This window comes from Phocoena phocoena, chromosome 8, assembly GCF_963924675.1.
Source record: "Phocoena phocoena chromosome 8, mPhoPho1.1, whole genome shotgun sequence".
Lineage (NCBI taxonomy): Eukaryota > Metazoa > Chordata > Mammalia > Artiodactyla > Phocoenidae > Phocoena > Phocoena phocoena.
In genome coordinates, this window is record NC_089226.1 from 40,416,204 (window position 1) to 40,431,624 (window position 15,421).

At 45.8% G+C, this 15,421-nt stretch overlaps 1 pseudogene; it reads left to right on the plus strand.

Annotated features, from left to right (window-relative positions):
- The first annotated feature begins 13,391 nt into the window (after positions 1–13,391).
- Positions 13,392–14,650, plus strand: LOC136127376 (keratin, type I cytoskeletal 18 pseudogene; annotated as a pseudogene).
- The last annotated feature ends 771 nt before the right edge of the window (positions 14,651–15,421 follow it).

Genomic DNA, 15,421 nt, shown 5'->3' on the forward strand with positions numbered 1-15,421 from the left:
TTGATCTTTCCCTCTCCCCTCACATTTTACAATAAGCAGCCAGGAGAAATCGGGAGGCACCTTCCACTCTTTACCTGGAAATCTCATTAAATAGATCACTTCATTAAGTATATTTTCTACTTTCAACCTTGCTGCAGGCAACAGTGTTCCTAATGATTTCTGCTGCTACATAATGAAGATCTCCTTTCTTCTTTGAATTTCCAAGAAGACTTTCCTTACTTGAAGCCCTCAGCAGCAGCTTCTTCAAAGTCCAAAATTCTACAAGCCACGTGTACCTAATGCTTTCACTAACATTCTCTTCAAAACCCACAGCCTGGGCTTCCCTGGTGGCGCAGTGGTTGAGAATCTGCCTGCTAATGCAGGGGACACAGAGTCAAGCCCTGGTCTGGGGGGATCCCACATGCCGCGGGGCAACTAGGCCCATGAGCCACAACTACTGAGCCTGCGCGTCTGGAGCCTTGCTCCGCAACAAGAGAGGCCGCGATAGTGAGAGGCCCGCGCACCGCGATGAAGAGTGGCCCCCGCTTGCCACAACTAGAGAAAGCCCTCGCACAGAAACGAAGACCCAACACAGCAAAAATAAATAAATTAATTAATAAATTCCTGCCCCCAACATCTTAAAAAAAAAAAAGAAAACCACAGCTTTAAAACAAAAAAAAACCCCACAGCCTGCTTCCAAAGGCACACCCACAATTTAGGGTTTTGTTATGGCAGCACACCACCTCCAGGAACTGCAGTCTGCATTTGTTATCTACTGCTTTAGAACAAATTACTCTAAAACTTAGCACATTAAACAATAAAAATTTATTATCTCACACAGTTTCTGATTGTCAGGAATCTGGAAGCAGCTTAGGGTCTCTCACAAGAAGCTAGTTAAAGTGAAAGCCAGGGCTACTGTCACCCCTAGGATTGGATGGAACTGAAGATTCTGCCTCCAAGCTCATTCTCGTGGTTGTTGGCAAACCTCAGTTCCTCACTGGCTATTGGCTGGAGACTTGAGTTCCTTGCCATATGGGTTGCTCCACAGAGTAGCTCTCAGCATGGCAGCTGGCTTTGCCCAGAGTGAGAGATTCAAGAACATGAGAGAGAAAGAGAGAGAGAGAGAGAGAGAGAGAGAGAGAGATGGCCCTCAGATTTCCTCCACTCCAGCTAGTTTAAGTGGAAAGGGATTTGTTACAGAATGACTTACAGAGTTATTTCTGGGAGACACAGAACTAAGCTTGACTGCTACAAATTCAGGACAAGTCATCCAAGAGATACACACAACCACACCATGAGACTATTCTAGTAGAAACCCCACCGCTGCTGCTGTCTGCACTTCCCATCTATGGAGCAGGGACCAGAGAATAGATGCTCCACCACAGCATCCAGGAAGATCCAGTCTCTCCACACGGCCACCACCTACATTCCTCACTTCTGTCATTCAAGTCTCAGAAAGCACATCTAGGTCACATGCAGAACCCAAACTGTGGAGAAGTCTGGAAATTATTATTAGCAGTATCATTCCTGCTACACTGAGAACCTGTGTCTGAAGAGGTATAAGATGATGAGAGACTTCAACAGGCTCATTCCCCAATGACTACGGGTATCTAACGCCTTGTAATATTCCAGATAGAACACCTTAGGGCCATAAGGTAAAGAGACCCTGGAATTAAACAATTGAAGGTGATAGAAAACATTGGGAAACTGGGAAAATGCAACACTTTAAAACAGAAAAAGAACTAAAAACTCTTTATACTGATATACAGTCTTAGGATGGCCCATTTATAGAAAAAACAGTAAAACTAGAATGTTCTCAATCCTTCCCAATTTCAAATAATCTCTCTCATAGTCGACGTATGTACACATACTTTTGACAGACATTGGGTTGTAGTTGTTTTAATACTATGTTTATGCCCCCCAATTTCCATATGGTAGCCCTGCCACTACCATGTCTTTGGAGGACTCTCTTCTTTGGCCTCTTCAGAGAATAAATCTCCTATCTTCTGCCTCACTTTGTGGGTGGAGGAGGGCATCTGGAGTCTAACACCTACTTAAACAGACTTGTAGCCAATCCTCCAATGTTTAGCCTCACCTTTACCCCTCTTTCCAGAAGGACTTGGTGCCACCAATGTGTGAGTCTGTGGAGGGTCTTGTGGCATTAAATGGGTCCTTGGCTTTTCCCCAGAATTTCTCTTCTGCTGACCCAGAATTAGCTCCACTCCTTTCCATCTTCCAAAGCTTTGTTTCTATCATCTCTTTTCTCTTCTATTAATCCTTAAGAGTGTGTGTCTTTTTTTTTTAAAGTCCTCTTCCCATTCTTAATTTAGAGAGATTTCAAGAGGGAGCAGATATGAATGGGTGTGTTCAAACTGCCTCCTTCAGTTAGAAGTCCAGACCCTGGGTTTTGGGTTTTGGTCCCCATTAAGTTAGCTTCAATTACATTATCACTTTTGGTTGAGCATTCTTTTCCTTAAACCTGTCCTGGAATCTTTCATATTCTAGACCTGGGTCTGGGAGAAGAATGGATGGGGTTCATGATCTGAGAAATGTGACACTTGTCTCCACTACTTTCCATGAGGATTTCAGGTGTTACCCCAAAAAAAACTTGCCTTTAATGGCACACACTTTGGAAAGATCCTTTTTAGCCTAAGTATCTCTCATATCCATGTTTTATCACATCATTTACCAATCAAATGAATGGATTGGATGAGCAGTTAAGAGTGGGACTCAGTGATTTTTCTATGGGGAGATGTCTAATGCAGAGACTCCCAAACATCTGTCCACAGGCATCTCCACCAATCCACAATAAAATGAGAAAAATAGGACATTGTATTAATGTTCATTCAGCCAAATGCATTCAATGTATAAGGCTATTTTGTGATTAATCCTTCCCACCTTGGTGTTAAATTTTTTAATGCCATGCTAGAAAGAGTGGATTTTGGTTAGGGTTTATTGCTTTGCTGATTTTTGTTCTTTCTCAGCAAAATAAAACGTTGTCGGCCTTATTTTAGCTAATTTTTAAAATTTTGCAGTTCCATGAAATTCATAAGCCTGGGAGCTGTGGGTGTAATAAGAGTTCTCAGTGGAGAGGACTTTCTGAGTCATCGGGGGGTGGGCATGAATGAGGCCAGCAGTGGATAAAACAGTGGCATCAGCCTGCTGTGTTTTTTTGGTTTTTTTTTTTTCGGTACGCGGGTCTCTCACTGTTGTGGCCTCTCCCGTTTTGGAGCACAGGCTCCGGACGCACAGGCTCAGCAGCCATGGCCCACGGGCCCAGCCACTCCGTGGCACGTGGGATCATCCCGGACCGGGGCACGAACCCGCGTCCCCTGCAACGGCAGGCGGACTCCCAACCACTGTGCCACCAGGAAAGCCCCCTGCTGTGGTTTTGATGCCTTCCCACAGCCGCCCATTTCACTCTTCCTCCTCCCATGAAGCCTTTCTGAGGTCACACCCAGCTCTGAATGCCTCCCTTAATGGCCGCACTGTCCAGACTTGAGAACTGCCTGTCTCCTGTGACTGCTGTTGCATGTTGAGAGGTGTTCAGGGAAAGAGGCTAGAGGAGCCTCACTCGTCACTGTGTGTCAGGTTTTATTACCTTGTCTCTCACTGGGGTATTTCTACCTTATCTTGGCCCCATATTCTGGGACTTCCTTTCTATATATACAACTTGACACACTCTTGCTGTGAAAACAATGTGATACAAGAGAAAGAACACTGGACTCACAGCCAGAGCCAGGACACCATTTTCCAGCTGTGTGAGTGGGGTAACCTCTCTGAACCACAATTTCCTCATCCCCAAAATAATGATGCCACCTTCATGGTGTTGTTGTAGGAATTAAAATTTTTTTAAATGTATGTTTTAGTCTGTTTGGGCTGCTATAAAAGAAGTACCATAGGCTGGCTTAAACAACAAACATTTATTTCTCACAGTTCTGGAGGCTGGCTAAGTCCAAGATCAAGGCATCGCATATTCTGTGTCTGGTGAGTGCCCCCTTCCTGGTTCATAGAGAGCTGCCTTCTCTCTATGGCCTCACATGGCGGAAGGGGGCAAGGGGACTCTCTGGGGTCTCTTTTATAAGGGCACTAATCCCATTTGTGAGGGCCCACTCTCATGACTTCATCACCTACCTCCTAATACCATCCCATTGGGGGTCAGGATTTAACATATGAATTTGAAGGGGACACATACACTCAGTCTACAGCAGGATGTGAAAGCAGGCATGGTCTCTGGCATCTCAAAAGTGCTCAGCAAACATTATTTGAACTTGATAGTAAGAATACAAGAGCTGGGACTTCCCTGGCTGTCCAGTGGTTAAGACTCCGTGCTTCCACTTCAGGGGGCACGGGTTTGATCCCTGGTTGGGGAACTAAGATCCCACATGTTGCAAGGCATGGCCAAAAAAAAAAAAAAAGAATATAAGAGCTCAGAGCAGTTCTTCCTCCATTTCCTTTTCACACAGGATGAAATGTTGAAACAGAAGTAGCTAATGGTGGAGTTGCAAATGTGGATGACAGGTTACGAGGGAGCTGTGAAGCAGATCCTGACTCCTCAGCTCGAGCCCTTCAGCCAGTCCTTGTCTTCCCACTGTCTGCTCACAACCTCCTCACACTTGAGTCCCCTCAGTCACTGACTCGCTTGGCTTCCCTCTTAACTCTAATCCTCATGTTGTAACACCTGGGATTTAATAACTGGGGCAAGAACCTGGCCTGAAAACCTACTGGGCTCCACTTCTGTTGTTCCCAAAATTCATGGGTATCACACATCTACTCTGCCCTCACCCAGACCTCCCCTCTGCTCCCCTCACACAGCCGATGGGGGAAGCCAAACCACAAAAAGAATGACAGTGTAACACGAGAAACCAGAATCACCAGGCTTTTGGTGGGGCTTCCTGCCACTGTGCCCGGCAAAGCCCTTCTTTTAGGGTCCAGCAGGGCCCATCCCTAGCAGGTACAGGTGGCTATATCAGAGGGCATTGCCTGGCCAGGTATGTTTGGTCTGATTCCTTAGTCTAAACTTGAGTTACCACAACTAGCTGGTGAGGAGGAGATATCAGTTATAGCAACTAAAAAGCCATGTTTTCTTAGCACATCTCAGCGTAGCATGAAAATGTTGACCCTACCTCAAAGAGAGGGTGGGTTACTCATTTAACAGCGTCTCTCCTACTGGACCTTGCTGGTTTTACTCACTATTGCATTCCCAGAGCCCAGCATGTAGTAATAATTAAAATTTATTTGAAGAATGAGTAAATAAATGAACAAAGGAAAGAATGAAAGCGTGGGTGGATAGAATCACCTTGGCCGAAAGAAAACTCTCTGGCATCACGGGAGGAGAGCAGAGGGAGGATAGATGGGAATATGAGTGATGAGCAGATTCAAAGGTGCAGAGTTAGGAAGCTGAGGGAATCTCCACAAGATGTCTTTTTGTTTATCTGTGAATTGGAGGGGGCGGGGGGCGAGGGGTTATCTCCTGAAAGGAGGGGTGGTAAGGAACAGGAGGAAGGATTGAGGACAGAACCGAAGATGTGAAACAGTTACTGTGAGGAATGGGACTAACCGTCCACCAGAGACTCATGAAGGGATTGCTGAACAGGAGGGTGGCCCAGAGGATCCAACCGCGATACCAGGGCAGCAGATGCCAGCAGCCCAGAGAGGGAACAGAGGGGGACGAAGCCTAATTCAGGGAAGAGTTACGGGGTTCAGACTTGCAGATAGAGCTAGTCATCTCAGATCAAGAATTTGTCAGGCTCCGGGAATAAAGACACAGACCTACTAGAGAATGGACTTGAGGATATGGGGAGGGGGAAGGGTAAGCTGAGACAAAGTGAGAGAGTGGCATGGACACATATACACACCACCAAACGTAAGGTAGATAGCTAGTGGGAAGCAGCCGCATAGCCCAGGGAGATTAGCTCGGTGATTTGTGACCACCTAGAGGGGTGGGATAGGGAGGGTGGGAGGGAGGGAGACGCAAGAGAGAAGAGGTATGGAGACATATGTATATGTATAACTGATTCACTTTGTTATAACGCAGAAACTAACACACCATTGTAAAGCAATTATACTCCAATAAAGATGTTAAAAAAAAAAATTTGTCAGGCTCCTACTGTGTGCTCGACCTGCTCACTGAGTACAAAGAAAAATCGGAGAGCCCTGACTTGGAGGAGCTAGAAAATGCATCAAGTATGAGGGAGTCAAAAATGCCTAAATAGGGCTTCCCTGGTGGCACAGTGGTTGAGAGTCCGCCTGCCGATGCAGGGGACACGGGTTCGTGCCCCGGTCCAAGAGGATCCCACATGCCGCGGAGCGGCTGGGCCCGTGAGCCATGGCCGCTGAGCCTGCGCGTCCGGAGCCTGTGCTCCGCAACGGGAGAGGCCACAACAGTGAGGCCCGCGTACCGCAAAAAAAAAAAAAAGCCTAAATAAAACCACAGGAGGTGTCAGACTATGGCTCAACTGTGAATGCAAAGGATACCAAGACCAAAGATGTTTTCTCTTCTTTCTCTCCATTCTCCTTTCAAACCAAAAATCACATCCTTGTCTCCGTTTCCAGAATTCTTTCTCAGCAAGTATGACTGACACTAGGCAGTCTTGGAACGCCACCTGGTGGGTCTTCAAGATATTACATATTTAGCTTCCAGGCGAAAGGGTTCTAGATTATAAGAACAGGAGAAAAATGCATTCATTCAGCAATATTTATTCCCTAAAACTCTGTAACAGTCCAGAAATACAGAGATACCCTCAATTTTCTTCCAAATTAATAAGAGAAAATTTAATTGTTTATTAGGACTTATACTAATTTAGTAATTGAAAGTATATATGAATTCAAATTTAAGAATTAAGATCTGTTGACTGAATTATGGTTCCTCATAGAAGAGAACATAGTATCCACTGTTAAATAGAAAATAGAAAGTCTAGTCCATCCATGTAAGCTGTTCGTTTGTTTTTTTTTCTAAGCCTACTCTCATCTCTAGCTTCCCAAATTTTACTCTGACCAGATACTACAAAACACCATATCTTCAAAGATGGCAACAGCGGGGTAGGGGAAAGAGAACCAGACTGAGGTAAACAGTCCTGAAGTTGAGCTAAATAAAGCCAGATGAACTTAAGCAAGTCTTTTTATATTTCTGAGCTTGTATCCTCACTAGTGAAATGAAAATTAAAATATTTACCTTTCAGGATGGTTATAAGCATTAAATAAGATAATAAGGTAGGGGGACTTCCCTGGTGGTCCAGTGGGTAAGACTGCGCTCCCAATGAAGGGGGCCCGGGTTAGATCCCTGGTCAGGGAACTAGATCCCACATGCATGCTGCAACTAAGAGTCCGCATGCCACACTTAAAAGCCCACATGCCACAACTAAGATCCTTTGTGCCACAACGAAAATCCCGCATGCCACAACTAAGACCCAGTGCAGTCAAAAAGAAAATAAATAATAAATAAATAAATATTAAAAGATAATAAGGTAGGAAACACATTTCAAAGTGCTGATCAAATTTTGGTTATTACTGTTGTAAGTCCATAGAAGGGTACCTTCCATAAAGGAAAAACACATCCCTTTCTCACTGACGAGTCATCACTGACCCCGGTAAATGAGGAAAAGGTGAGGTAAATGCCATGAACATCTTAACAAAGCCATTTTTCATTTCACAAAAAAAATCGAAACTACATAGAAAAATTATCTGTATCTATGGCAGACAGATTCTACCTTTTATAAGCACATCAAAAAATATGAAGTACATAGGAATAAATAAACCAAAAGTCGTGCAAGATTTTAACAAAGAAAATTACCAAACTTATTGAGAGACGTTAAAGATAACTGAATTAAATTAAGAGATAGACCATGTTCATGGACTGGAAGACTCTATATTACAAGATGTCAATTCTTTCAAATCAATTCTAGAGTCAATGCAATTCCAGTTAAAATTCCAACAGGTTTTTTTAGTAACATTTGACAAGTTAATTCCCATCTTATGCGAAGATGCAAAGGGAAAGGAACAGCCAAGATGTGCTACAAGAAGAAGAGGAAAGAGGATGGGGGGGTGGGAGGAGGAGGAGAAGAACCAGAAGGAGACAAATGGAGGACTCGTACTACCAAATATCAAGATTTGTCATGAAGCTATAATGTTTAAAACAGTATGGATTGGTACATGGGTCAACAAATAGACCTATACAATAAAGTCCAGAAGAAGAACTTTGTATTATGTAAGCACTTGATACCTGATAGAGGCAGGCAAAGGACAGTTTTTTAGTGAGTGCTGCTGGGACAATTAGCTACCCATATAAGTTAAACAGAAATCAATTCCAGATGTATCCAAGCCCTTAAGGTAAAAGGCAAAACTATAAAGCTTTCAGAAGATAAAATGGGAGAATATCTCCATGACTTTAGAGAAGAAAGCTTTCTTAAACAATCATAAGATGTACTAATTGTTAAAGAAAACATTGATAAAGTTTGACTACATTAAAGTTAAGAAGTTCTGTTCATCAAAAGATACCATTAAGAGAGTGAAAAGGCAAGCCACATAATCACGACATACATAACTGATGAAACGATTTGTATCCAAAACATATAAAGTAGGGACTTCCCTGGTGGTGCAGTGGTTAAGTATCCACCTGCCAATGCAGGGAACACGGGTTGGAGCCCTGGTCCTAGAAGATCCCACATACCACAGAGCAACTAAGCCCATGCGCCGCAACTACTGAGCCTGTGCGCCTAGAGCCTGTGCTCCTCAACAGGAGAGGCCACCGCAATGAGAAGCCCGCGCACTGCAACAAAGAGTAGCCCCCACTCGCCGCAACTAGAGAAAGCCCGTTGAGCAGCAACGAAGACCCAATGCAGCCAAAAATAAGTAAATTTATTTTTAAAATATATATATATATATACATATATATATATAAAGTACTCCTTCAAATCAGTGAGAAAAAACAGACAATCCCATAGAAAAATAGGAAATATATTGGAATGGAATCAGTATTTTGCCAAAAAAAGGGAAAAAAAATATATGTCCAATAAACTTCATTTACAGAGAAATACTAGATTACAATGATAATGATACCACACTAGAGATCCACCAAATAGGTAAAAAATTTTTAAGTTGGTATTATTAAGTGTTGGGGATGTAGAGCAACTGGAATTCTCAGAAACTGCTATTGGGAATATAATTGGTACAACCACTTTGGAACACAGGGGTTATCTACTAAATTTGAATGTGTGTATATTTTCACTCTTAGATACCATCCTTAGAGAAACATATGTACACCTGTACCAGAAAACATGTACAAGAATATTCATAGCAGCATTTCTCAGGAGCCAAAACACTGTAGACCACTCAAATACCCATCAAGAATGTAACAGAAAAGTAAATGATGGTATATTCATATACAGCTGGGGTCAGGAAACGTTTCCTGTGAAGGGCCAGAGAATAAATACTTTAGGCTTTGTGGGTCGCTGTCTCAAAATCTTAGTTGTTTTTTCTTCCCCAACTTTATAAATATAAAAAGCATTCTTAGCTCATGGGCCAAACAAAAACATGGCCCATGGGCCATAGTTTGCCAACCCCTGATGTAGAAGAAAACTATACAGCACTGAAAATGAATGAACTACAGCTACCTACAACCCTGTGAATGATTATTACAAACATGACATTGAGCTAAAGAAGCGACACAAATACACATACATATATACAAATCACATATAGAAAAATCATAAATAAAAACCATAGGAATATAATTCCATTTATATAAAACAGGCACAATGACACTATAGGATTTAGAAATGTACAGATAGGCCTTAAAACCACAAAGAAAAGCAAGAAAATAGTTACCATACAAATCAGGATCAAGGATACTTATATGCGAGGGAGGGGGTTGTGACCTGAAAGGGACCTCTGGGCGTCTGGCAGTATTTAATTTCTCGACCCGGATGATGGTAACAGAGGTGTTGGCTTTATCACTATTTGCTAATTTGTATGTTTGTGTTTGTTATTTGTCAAATTGTGTGTTTATGTTTTATGCATCTTCCTATGGGTATTGTGTTTGGATGGATCACACCTAAGGTTGACAAAGACAACAGTACAGGAGAGAGTTGAAGACAAACGTATGGGCAGATGGCATACCACTCAAGTAACATGGGAGGGCGTCTGAAGGGAAGAGGATGATGTCCCTAAGAATAGAGGAGGCTGGTAATGTCCAAATATATGGTCTTCAAAGGCGGAGATGCTATTGAACCAGAAGGAGAAGCCCTGGTTAGAAAGCAGCTTTGGGCAGTGGGGAGAGGGCTGCCTGATTTTTCTGGTCCCAGTTGGTGGCTGGTACTGGAAAGTCATTCTACACATTTCACCAGAGCATAGACACTGGATGGGCTGGAAGGACCATCAGGAGAAAAGAACAGGGCTGACAGGGCGTGGCAGGGCAGTTTGGGGCAGGCCTGAACAGTGTAAGATTTTAAGCAGTTTGTGCCCTCACTGATGCCTCAGCCCCCAAACACTCCTTCATGGGCACAGGGAAGCGGGCAGAAGAGCTGTGTGCAAAGGGAAGAGATAGAGATTTTTTTTTTTGCAGTACACGGGCCTCTCACTGTTGTGGCCTCTCCCGTTGCAAAGCACAGGCTCCGGACGCGCAGGCTCAGCAGCCATGGCTCACGGGCCCAGCCGCTCTGCGGCATTGTGGGATCTTCCCGGACCGGGGCAAGAACCCGTGTCCCCTGCTCATCGGCAGGCGGACTCTCAACCACTGCGCCGCCACCAGGGAAGCCTCAAGATGGAGATATTTTAAATACATATTTCTTAATCTCTATTTTACAGATCAAGAAATTGAGAATCAGGGAGGTTAAAGGATGTGTCCAGGGTCACAGATTAGTAAATGATGCCTGGGACCCCAAGTGGTAGATGTAGTAGTCAGGGTTCCCAAGTAAAACAGAATAAATAGGGGAAGGAGAGAGAGACAGAGACAAAGACAGAGAGACCCAGAGAGAAAGAGAGACTGACTTTAAGGGATTGGCTCACACCATTGGCAAGTCTGAACCCAGTAGAGCAGGCCAGTGGGCTGGAAACTCAAGCAGGATTTCTATGTTTCAATATTGAAGCAGAACTGCTTCTTTCAGAAAATCTCAGTCTTTTGCTCTTAACACATTTAACTGAGTGGATGAGGCCCACCCACATTGTGGAGCATAATCACCTTGACTTAAAGTCAACGGAATAAATCATAGAAACCTTCACAGCAACATCTAGATTAGGGTTTGACCAAACAAGTCAGCATCATAGCCTAGTCAAGTTGACACATAAAATTAGCCATCATAGATGGATATAAGCACCCAGTATTGACGGACTCTGGCCTAACACACGGTGATCGAGTAAACTTAAGCAGGTGTCTCAGGTAGGAAGCACGGCCACGTATGTGTTCCCACCATACAGTGAGGAAAGCGAGGCAAGGCCATATTAACCGACCTGCCTGGGCCTCCCAAGTAATTAGCGTCAAGGCTGGGTCTGGCTCCCAGTCTCCAGCCTCCAAACGCCCTGCTCTCTCCTCCCAGCCATGCCACTCTCTGTGGCTGCTCCTCACGTTCCCTCTGCTCTGGAGCAGCTCAGCTGCTAAGCCCAAGCCTGCCAGGCCTGGGCCTTGCAGTGCTGTCCTGTTTCACCCTCCTAATGAGAACATTGAACTGTTCTTGGAAATTCATTTCTTTTTTTCTAGACTATTCATTAGAACTATATGAGGGATGCTTAATGCTAAATCATGCAAACTCCTGTGTCAGGAATGGCCTCCCTTCTCTCTGGGCACAAAACAATCACTAGCCATTCTGTGGCTCAAGGGTCCACAGAGGTCCAGGCCTTCTCTCTCCCTCTCTTCTCACATGACCTGGTGGCCCAGGTTCAAGAACAATTCCATCAGGTCAGAGACTCTCTCTGGACCACTTGGTGGGGCATAGTACTCATCAACCAGGGATCCCCAAAGGAAGCAGACCACTCCCGAATTTCAAAAATCATGTTCCAACCAACTTCCCGTGAAAGAGTGACCCTTGCTTAGCAAAGCAGAGCCACACCCACTGGCGGGTTCGGACCTAGCGAGCATGTTTGGGCAACTGTTGGCCAGGAGCCAGTTTTACATCAGGAACAAGTAGCATCCTGGCAAATCACTTATCCTAATAGAAGAGTCCCTCATATTTGAAGGGGTCAGCGACATTGGAGGAGGAGGAGAGGCGTGAATCTCAATGCTGGGTGATGTCTACCTCTCAGATTGTACATGAGGAGCTGTAATGAGGAGTGTGGACCAAGAAGTGAAGGAGTGGTTTGCCTGCTACCTCTGCAGGACATCTGCTCTGTGGCCTGTGCAGGAAACACTATGCAACACCAGTGGGAGTGAAATGTACTTTCCCCGCTTGGAGTGAGGGCTGCAGCTCTTAGGGCCATGAAAGAGAAATGGTGGGGGATTGTCTCTTCCAGAGAGATATGGCTAGAAAAGCTTAGTGGATCATAGGTCAGTTCAGATCAGATCAATTCCCCTCTATGTGCCAGGGCCAGAGATGAACAGATGAACAAGACACAGCCCTTGTCTTCCCAGAACAGACCAACTGGTGGGGGAAATAGACAGATAATATCAATAAGCTACAGTAAGTGCTATGAGAGAGACATACCCAGGGTGCCTTGGGAGCCTGGTGGAGCCTGGTGGAGGGACACCTCATCACGAAAAGGGGTTGGGCTACGTGAAGGAAATGACACTTGGGCTGAGTCTTTAAGTATGAACAAGAACTTTCTCATGGAAGAAAGTGAGAAGAGCACTCAGGCAGGAACAACAGTGTAAGCAAACGCCCAGAAGCATGAACAGCATGGGCGAGTTAAGGAAACGAGCTGAGAGTTCATAGGTCAGAAAGTAGGAAGGTAGGAGGGCAGGGAGCTAAGGCCATTAGTGAGGGAGGGGCCAGGCTCTGTATGCCAAACTAATAAACAGGTTAGACTTTATTCTATAGGCTATAAGGAGGCCCAACAGGCTTTAAGTAGGGGTAGGACCCATTTATAGAGTTCCAAATTGCAATAGGTGTCACTGATTTCTGTATGCCCACCTTCAGACTATCAGGTTCCAGAGTGATCTTTCTAATGCACAAATCCAATGATACTGCATGAATGAATCAAAAGAGTTATTCAGGAGCAAAGAGAAAGGTTGTCAAGCTGCACTGAGGATCCCGCGGAGATGAGAAATCACGAATTTGCAGAGCCGCCAACTTGCGCTGCTGTGTCATGTTCTCCATGATGGAGACAGAGTCAGAATTTTGCCATGTCAGACTCGAGAGTGAAGAGTGCTAGTGAGAGAGCAATTTTGATAACTCACCACAGTGGTGAAGGTTGGGTAAGAAGGAGCATAGCGATGGCCCAGCACCTGAGTCCTGGCCTCGCTCTTTCCTCACGGGACAAACAACATGAGCTTCAGTGCCCAGTACACCTTCTCAAACTACCGGTCCCTGGGCTCCGCGCATCACCAGGCCACCGGGTCTGACTGGTCACCAGCGCTGCCAGCATCTATGCAGGCGCCGGGGGCTCGGGCTCCCGGATCTTTGTGTCCCACTCCACCAGCGTCCAGGGCGGCTGGGGATCCAGGAACATGGGCACCGGAATGGCCAGGGGTCTGGTGGGTGTAGGGGGCATCCAGGGCGAAAAGGAGACCATGCAAGACCTGAATGACCGCCTGCCCTCTTACCTGGAGAGGGTGAAGAGCCTGGAGGCTGATAATAGGAGACTGGAGTGTAAAATCCGGGAACACCTGGAGAAGAAGAGACCCCAGGTCAGAGACTGGGGGCATTACTTGAAGACCATCGAGGACCTCAGGGCTCAGATTTTTGCAAGTTCTGTGGACAATGCCTGTCTTACTGCCGATGACTTCAGAGTCAAGTATGAGACGGAGCTGGCCATGCACCAGTCTGTGGAGAGTGACATCCACAGGCTCCACAAGGTCATTGATGACACCAGTGTCACCTGGCTGCAGCTAGAGCCTGAGATCGAGGCTCTCAAGGAGGAGCTGCTCTTCATGAAGAACCACGAGGAGGAAGTAAAGGGTCTGCAAAACCAGACTGCCAACTCCGGGTTGACCGTGGAGTTGGATGCCCCCAAACCTCAGGACCTCAGCAAGATCATGGTAGACATCCGGGCCCAGTATGACAAGCTGGCTCAGAAGAACCGAGAGGAGCTGGGCAAGTACTGGTCCCAGCAGACTGAGGAGAGCACCACAGTGGTCACCTCGCAGACCGCTGAGATAGGAGCTGCTGAGATGACGCTCACGGAGCTGAGACGCACCGTCCAGTCCCTGGAGATCGACCTGGACTCCATGAGAAATCTGAAGGCCTGCTTAGAGAACAGCCTGAGGGAAGTGGAGGCCCGCTATGCCATGCAAATGAAACAGCTCAATGGGGTCCTCCTACACCTGGAGTCGGAGCTGGCCCAGACCTAAGCAGAGGGGCAACACCAGACCTAGGAGTAGGAGGCCCTGCTGAACATCGAGGTCAAGCTGGAGGCTGAGATCAACACCTACCGCCGCCTGCTGGAAGATGGGGAGGACTTCAGTCTTGGTGACGCCGTGGACAGCAGCAACTCCATGCAAACCATCCAGAAGACCACCACCCTCAGGCTTGTGGACGGCAAAGTGGTATCTGAGACCTCAGACACCAAAGTTCTGAGGCATTGAGTTAGCAGAAGCAGGGTGCCCTGGGGAGCAGGAGGCCAATAAAAGTTGAGACGTTACTGCAAAAAAAAAAAAAAAACAAAAAGGAGCATAGCACAGTGCCTGGTACATGGTGGGTACTCAGGACATTTTTGTTGAATGATGAGAAGATGGGAAGATGGGTATGACAGTTACCAATTTTACTCACTGGTGAGTGTGTGTCGTCCCGACCCCACCCCACTCCACCCCACCCCACTCCTGGTCTTCTAGTAAGACACACCCACTTTCCTGACATGTGATCCAGGGCTGGCCAATCAGAGTACTCCACTCCTCTCCCACAACCACGATAGGCCCCAAGATGGTCATGTGACCCACAGCAGGCCAATTAGTGCTCTTCCCAGCACTGCAACTGAGACTAGCTGGAAGCCAGCCTTTTGCCTGTCGAATTATACTGGAAGGATGAAAGTCTAGGGCTCACCACAACCATCTTCGCCACACAGAGGAGCCCTCTCTACAACAGTGGGGAATGACAGAGCAGAGCTGAGAGTTGAAAGCACTGCGCTATGCTCCTTCTTACACAACCTTCACTGCTGTGGTGAGTCATCAAAATTGCTCTCTCACCAGCACCCTTCACTCTCGAGTCTGACATGGCAAAATTCTGACTGTCTCCATCTTACACATCTGTCTTTTCTGCTGGTCTGTTGCTGGAGAACATGACACAGCAGTGCAAGCTGGCGGCTCTGCAAATTCATGATTTCTCATCTCAGCTGGATCCTCAGTGCAGCTTGACAACCT